This window comes from Ctenopharyngodon idella, chromosome 9 (assembly GCF_019924925.1).
Source record: "Ctenopharyngodon idella isolate HZGC_01 chromosome 9, HZGC01, whole genome shotgun sequence".
NCBI classification, from domain to species: Eukaryota; Metazoa; Chordata; class Actinopteri; order Cypriniformes; family Xenocyprididae; genus Ctenopharyngodon; species Ctenopharyngodon idella.
Window position 1 is genome coordinate 26,612,638 of NC_067228.1, and position 7,877 is coordinate 26,620,514.

Here is a 7,877-nt window from a genome sequence, read left to right on the forward strand (position 1 = left end):
AAATAAGAATAAGACATATAAGTAACTTAATGTAAGTGACGTTATTCAATGTCCATCTTTTTCATCAGACTATACGTGACACTTAAACATAGCAGAAATATATTTATGTAAACATTTTATTATCTATATGAGCAATATACTTTTTATAGTATAGCCATTTATATTTTATAGCCATTTATAGTATATTGATATATTATAAAAATTGTTGTCACGGGTGGTTGCAGGCAGGTAGACGAAGAAGATGAATATAATTCCAACACAAAGGTTTAATGATGAATAAACACAGAATACATAGACAGGCAGGGCAACACACACTAACTGTAACATAGATCGGACAAAGAGTGCAGGAGAAGGAACAACTTAAGTAGTGAATACAAACAAAGATAATTAATAAGACACAACTGACACATATGAATTAATAATGAAAACAAACTGAATACAGAAACTAACAGATCATAACGGTGACATCACGCCCCTCTCTGGCAAGGTGTGACCTCGCACCGTAACAGAACAACAAAGGGAGGGCTTTGGAGTTGGACAAGGTGATGGTGAAGGGATGGTGAGAGGCAGGCGAGGAGGGATGATGGCAGGATGTGGCGAAGGGATGGTGATGGTCGATGAGACACTGGTGACCACGATGATGGTTGGCCCGATGGCACAGTCCCAGAGCTTCCTAGTGCTGACAGCCAATGGCAAAGATGAGGGAGGGAGGCAGAGCCGGTGGATCCGTAGGTGCAGACCGAGAGTCGAGGGAGCTGAGCGACATTGCTGGTGCAGGAGACCCAGGCGATCGTAGGTGGAGCCAGAGAACCCGAGGGCTGGGGCGACGACGGTGTGAGCAAGGACAGAGGCGATGCCAACAGGAAGGAGGAACCTGCTGCAGCCGAAGGGGTGGAGGGACGGAGCGCAGTGGATGGCCTGTAAGTCCGTGGTAGAAGTGGTGTAACGACTGACCAAGGGGAAGGGATGGTTGGACGAGGGAACCCGGAGGAGCCACTAAACTGAGGGTCTCTAGTGGAGCCGAAGGTGGGAGGAGCCAAGACAGAGCCAACAGGTCAGCGGGCCGAGATGGAGCGAAGAGATCCGAGGCCAGAGGCGGAGCCGAAGGATCCTCCTGGATAGGCGCTGTTGGTGGTTGCTCGACCTACGACTCAACGTCATTGCAGAGACTCCCCAGAGACGGCTCAGGGCTGCAAGTATCCGGCAGCGATGGGACTGGCTGAGCTCTGTGGTGGTGGTGATGAAACGAAAGAGGATAACGGTAATCATCACAAAGTTCACACAGGATAGAGCAAAAAATAATTCTCAGTTCTCACAGTTCTTTTTGAATAATGCAGATGAATTAGATATCGGGTGGAATAGGGTGGGAGTTGACAAGTCCCCTTCAAAGTCCATCAGCCAGTCCTTTGTTTCAGTTCCCTCGGCTGCTGGTGTCTCGGGCTAACACCCCTGGTCAGAACCACGTTGGGGCACTGCTTCCAGGGCGTTGGCAAGCTCTGTTCCCTTATCCTCGGGCTCTGGCTCGCTCATCGCGGTGGGTGGTTGCTGCTCAGTCTGCGGGGGCCTACAAAGTAGTGAATTTAAACGAGGATAATTAATAGGACACAGCTGACACACATGCACTAATAATGACGGAAACCCAGGACACCTGACGAATGAAAACAAACTGAAAGTCCATTAATACAGAAACTAACAGAACATAATGGTGACAATTGTATTTTGATAAATATTTAAAAATATGATTTTTTTTTTTTTTTTTTTTTCTGTATGGGTTTTAAATTGTTGTCTGATTATTTGGGAGTTATACTTGTTAGTAAACATGGTTGTCAATGGTAAACACTGACTCTGTGAACATAGAATGTGTTGATCTGATCACTTTGAGTAGTGTGTACTGAGCCTCCTTCATTGCCTGAGAGTGAGACTGTGCACATGCATCTTGTGACTGACGCACTCTGCTGACATCACTCCACATCTCACCATCTGATCTGCACAGACGACTCAGAAGAGAGAAAGGCAGGGAAACAAGAGCTTTGTGAGGTACAGAATGAAACTGGTAATGAAATGAGAAGAAGAGGACAGAACAATGATAATAAGAGAACACAGTGTGTATGGACCAAGAAAAAGAGTCACAGAGCACAATAACCAAAGAAGAATTAATAAAGATGCAATCATAAATAGCAAAAAAAAAAAAAGTTTTAGTATGAATAAGAACAGATTTTTGTAATTTAACTTTAGTTAGTGTGTAATGTTGCTGTTTCAGCATAAAAACATCTGCCAAGTTACGACGCTCAAAGTTCAGTGCAAAGGGAGATATTTTCTTTTACAGAAATCGCTTTTTAAGGACTGCAACAAACGGTTGGTAGGGACTACAACAAGCTTCTTCCTGGGTTGGTGACATCACGAACCCCAAAATTTACATAAACCCTGTTCCTGGGAACACACAACAAAGGGGGTGAGGCCATGTTGGGCTGCTTTAGAGAAGAGGAAGAGTTGTTGTAGTAGAGTGTTGTTACCTTGCCGTCATTTTACAAACAAGGGTCAATTCAACTCTGGATTTGCACAAAACATTAACATGACGGCACATGCTAATCGATGAGTTGAATCAACTCCACAACAACTACATAAATTTATCCACTAACCATTCAGAAATATCCAGTTGCATTCTATAAGTTGTAACTTCTTCCTGAGTCTTTCCATCAGTGTCGACTCCGGTTTGAACAATGTAAGGCTGAACACCGTTACTGACAATCGTCATTTTGGCTGTGTAAGATTCTCCAGCTTTGTTGTTGAGCAACCGAAGCGCGAGCTGTTAAAGCTCCACCCTCTTCTGGAAAGAGGGCTGGGAGCAGCAGCTCATTTGCATTTAAAGGGATACACATGGTGTGTTTTGGCTCACACCCAAATAGGGGCATATTTGACACACTATAATAAATGATCTGTGGGGTACACAGGCAACAGAAGAGAGTATAATAATCATTTATTTGTTCACTCCAGTCTTCTGTCTAGCTCTACATCCCCCCCCCCCCCCCCCCCCCCCCCCCCCGTTCTTTTAAAAAAGTGAAATCATAATCAAGGACCCCTTTAAGTAAGGTCATGCTCCTTTTTATTGCTCCAGCTCAGTGCAACCAGCTGAGTTGCTACAGCAACTTCATATTCTGAACTATAGCCTGGTTGAGCAGTTAGATGCAGGCATGGACCTAGGCTTGAGGCTAAAGTCTATCTTCCTGGTAGCTCTGCACCATCCTGGAGCCTAGCTCAGACTGGTTCATGGGTCCCTTACGGGCATGGATCCATAAGGGCCTTACCTAATGCTCTGATGCTAGTTGCTGGGAGCATTGGTGTCACAGGGTAGATATCACTTGCTGATGCCTGAGGCTGAGGCCTTTGAGGAACCTAGACATGTAATGGATGACCTTCAAAAAAAAAAAAAAAGGGGGATTTTCACGAAAAGGCAGGCACGGATTAGCATTGCATAGCTGCTACTGACGTCCCCATAGCATAATTTGATGGAGAAAAGAGTTCCCTCAAAAGGGAACGTCAAGATTACAGCCCGGTTCCCTGAGAGGGAACAAGATGCTGCGTCATGTTGCCATGCTATGGGCATGCCTGCGTGTATTCCTTCAAATAATGCTAGTGGTGGACAGTAACAAAGTATTTTTATTTCGTTACTGTACTTATGTACATTTTTCAAGTATCTGTACTTTACTCGAGTATTTTTATTTTGAGCAACTTTTACTTTTACTTCACTACATTCCAAAGCATAAGATCGTACTTTTTACTCCACTACATTTCATAAAACATATCATTACTCCTTATTTTAAAATGAAGAAATCGTCACATGCTCAGAGACGCAAAAGCGGTGTCCGATTCGTGTACAAACTGATTCTTTTCAATCATCTTGTTAAATCTTTTCACAAATCACATCCACAATTCATTCGCGAATTGGACTGATCGTATTGCAGCTGTTCACGAGTCAACAACTCATTGATTCAATTATCCATTCAGAGCGACTCTCCAGTGAATGAATTTACAAGTCTGACTGAAAATTAGCCAAGAATTGGGGATCCTCTGAGTGCGTGCACGACTGATGGTGAAAAGTAAGTCAGCCTACTAATGTTGAATTTTAGGACGAATTATTGTAACTGAAAATCATATTTAGGTCCGTTGTTTTTTAACTAAATCTGCTGTAAAGGGCGATCTGTTTGAGCCCACCGAAATGCTTTAATGCGACACGTCCACATCAATGTGTCTACAGATCGCGATCTCAATTCAAACAGATCAAATCATATTTTAAAACTAACTTGCCGCTTCAAATAACGGTTGCATTGATTACATCGTTACGGCACTAGCAGGCGACAAGTGACAGTTACAATGTATTTGACATTGAATGATTCATTCAAAAGATTTGTTCAAAAACATTGATTCATCCAGTAATGAAACAAGTGAAATAGTTATGAGTGAGTCATTGAATCATTCATTCAAACCTTTTTTTTTTTATTATTAATTAATTAATTAAATATTTTTAAATAGACTGCAGCAATTAATATTTTGTCCTCTAGTAAATAATTATACGCAATTTTGTTTAGTTGTCTATTCAGAATCAGGGGAGAATCATGATCTCTATTTGAAAGAAACAAATAAAAATCTTGATTCTCATTTTATTCAGAATCGTGCAACTCTAACACAAATTAAAATAACACGTGCACATTCATCTTCCCCGCTGCCGCAGCAATTTTTTGAAATGTTATGTATTTAGCCCTATATGTTTCGTCTGTTTTTATATTGTTTGTCAACACACATTACATATTATGTATCTGCATCCACTACCCTTCCATCCATACTGACTAGTGCTGGCTATTTGACAATTCACAATCATTCATAATTATTTTGAGCAATAGGATTATATAAAATATATAATATAAAATTAAATTATATAAGTGGCCTATATAAAATTACAAAATAAACATTCATCAATCAGTACTTTTTTTATTTAAGTACATTAAAAATCAAGTACTTTTGTACTTTCACTAAAGTAATATTGAAAAGGAGCACTAAATACTTTCACTTGAGTAATATTGAGTAGACATCGGTTTCCACGGGACATGTCCCCATAGCGTCAATCGCTGCAGCATCTTGTTCCCTCTCAGGGAACCGGGGTTACATATGTAACCTAGAAGTTTCTCTGGGGAACACAATACTTTTGCGACCAGATATAAATCAATCAAGGTCCATTTTTTGACCCAGGTCTACTTTGTGTCAGGGTTTATTTTGTTATCATGACAACTGACTGTACATTATATCTCATATCTGGGCGGCTGAAGTGTGTATGAGCTCAGTTGTAATATCTGATTGTGTGTGTGTGTGTGTGTGTGTGTGTGTGTGTGTGTGTGTGTGTGTGTGAGTGTGTTGTAAAATGGCTGATTTGACAGAACAGTACTAACAGTTGGGTTGGTAAAGTGAGGGTGAACATCAGCACAATGCTGTCTGTCTCATCCTTCCTTTCTAACACATCATTTTCTGCCTCTGTCAGGGTGATCTTTCTGTCCTCATATCTATCACTCTCTCTTACCAACATCATTCTCTCACTCTCTCTCAATAATTGAGCATTTACCCTCCGGCTTATGACCGAGAGCTGTTGGCCGGTGGTCACCTGCCGTCATCTGTCGCCATGAACAATCTCCATTCACACGGTGAAAACAAGCCGGCGACACTAGGCAACCAGAGGTTTGTGTGAGACGTCACTGGGCGAGACTGAAAGCACAGTGACGCGGAAAAGAGCGAGATTGGGTTACCTGGGCAGGGTGACCTTCCAGTCCAAACAACCAGAGTGAAATAAAGAGCTGTTGGGGAGAGGGGTGTCAGGTTAGATGAATCTCCAATGTGTTCTCTCAGCCTTTTTTTCTGTCGTTCTGTGTCAGTACATCTCACTCTGTATGTCACTGTCTGTGAGAAAAAACAAACACATAACAAGCCCTTCTTGCACTCATGTAACAGCTCTGTAGCACTCTCTTTTTCTTGTAACTAGGCTTTCTCTGCCTACATGAGGTGAACCACCACACCCACTGCTGAAAGTATCAGTTTGAGGATGAGTTATATTTAAATTGATTATCAATGCGTGCACTCGAAAAAGTTATGTGACGGTCCCCGTATGGGTGAAGCTTAAAAGGGCAGAGGTCAGGACTACAAACAAATGAAATACAAATTTTATATTACATTTTACTTATGTACTGTATGTATGCATTTATTTATTTTTTAATAAATCAATAGCATTATATATTAATGTTACATTTTATTTATTTGTTTATGTATGTATTCATTCATTCATGCACTTTTTAATGCAAAAAAAATAAAAAATAAAACTTGACTACCAGTTTTCATGATCCATTGTTGTAGAATGGAAAAGAACACCTTTGACATTTTGATAAATGATTTTATGTGGGTAGATGCTGATCAGAAATTTTAGTTTAAAGCAAAAGATCTGCAGAAGTTGCAACTCAATTGGTCTGAGAGAATTTGGACATTTGAATGTGACTTTAGATAAATAAGCCACGGTGCTTTAGATAAATACTTTTTTTTTTTTTTGCCACTTTGCCTCCTTAATTATATAGGAACAATGCAGAGTTGACAGGAAAGTACTGTACGAGAGGAGATGGGGAGTGGGTTCAGGACATGACCCAGGTCAGACTCAAACCTGGATTCCCTGTAAACACAACATCTCCTTATATGAACATGAGCATCGCTCTACACTCTGTGCCACAGCTCCAACTGAATCAATTATGAACCATTTGTTTTAATGATTCAGTACAGATAAAAATTACACAGATTATTATAGAAGCTTGTTTCTGCCATGGAATAAAAGAAATTCAAAAGGTAATTGCAAGTTTATGTCTCACAATTCCGCTATAAACTTGCAATTCTGAATTTTTTTTCCGTTTGTTTGTTTGTTTGTTTGTTTGCAATTGCGAATTTACATCTCACATTTCTGACTTTAATTCTCGCAATTCTGAGTTTACATCTCACAATTCTGTTTTTTTTTTTTTTTCGCCATGGAATAACAAAATAAAAAAGTAATTGTGACTTTTTATCTAAAAATTCTGACTTTTTTCTTGCAGTTATATATCACACTTCAGACTTTTCTTCTCAGACTTGCAGGTTTATATCTCGCAATTCTGAGTTTATATCTGACAATTCTGTTTTGTTTTGTTTTTTCAACACGAAATAAAAAATAAAAATGTAATTGAGACCTTATAACTTGCAATTGACAGTTTATATTATAATTTTGGGGAAAAAAATTCAGAATTGTGAGATATAAACTTTATTTCTCGCAATTGCAAGTTTACAGTATAACACAATTCTGACATTTTTTTCTTGTAATGGTGAGTTAATTTTTCTCAGAATTCTAACTTTATTTCTTGCAATTCCGACTTTACAGTAACGCAATTCTGAATTTTTTTCTCGTAATTGCGAGTTTATATCTCACAATTCTAAATACAAAGTTCTATCATGAAACACAAGATGGCGCAGGCTAACAGGTCCTTAACTCAACCTGCTCATAATCACATCATTATCTATAGGACACAGCTGATTGGTTCCTGCTGTATCAATAGCAAATGAGCTTGCATGCTCAATCTTCAAATACATGAGTAGCATTTGTCTTAGCAGTGCAGCGCGCTTTCAGAAACCCTCCACCTTTCCCAGCTCCACCTGTATAGATTTGCTACGGGTAATTCATGTACGCTATTTTGTACAGCAGCAGCATGTGTTACTTGCTGACAGCAGTGTGTCGTGTATGTATTGGCTGTAGCAAGTCCCGTACTTGCTCTGCAGCAGCAGCAGCAACGTAGCAGATCTATTCCGCCAAGACCAAACATATCAAC

At 40.0% G+C, this 7,877-nt stretch overlaps 1 long non-coding RNA gene across 1 annotated transcript; it reads right to left on the reverse strand.

The window, feature by feature from the left end:
- Nucleotides 1-248: 248 nt before the first annotated feature.
- On the reverse strand, nt 249-2,957 carry LOC127518832 (uncharacterized). The gene is made up of 2 exons (XR_007931680.1): nt 1,845-2,957; nt 249-1,564 (listed from the first exon to the last, which is right to left on the reverse strand). It is a non-coding gene; the product is annotated as an uncharacterized LOC127518832 (long non-coding RNA).
- Nucleotides 2,958-7,877: the final 4,920 nt, after the last annotated feature.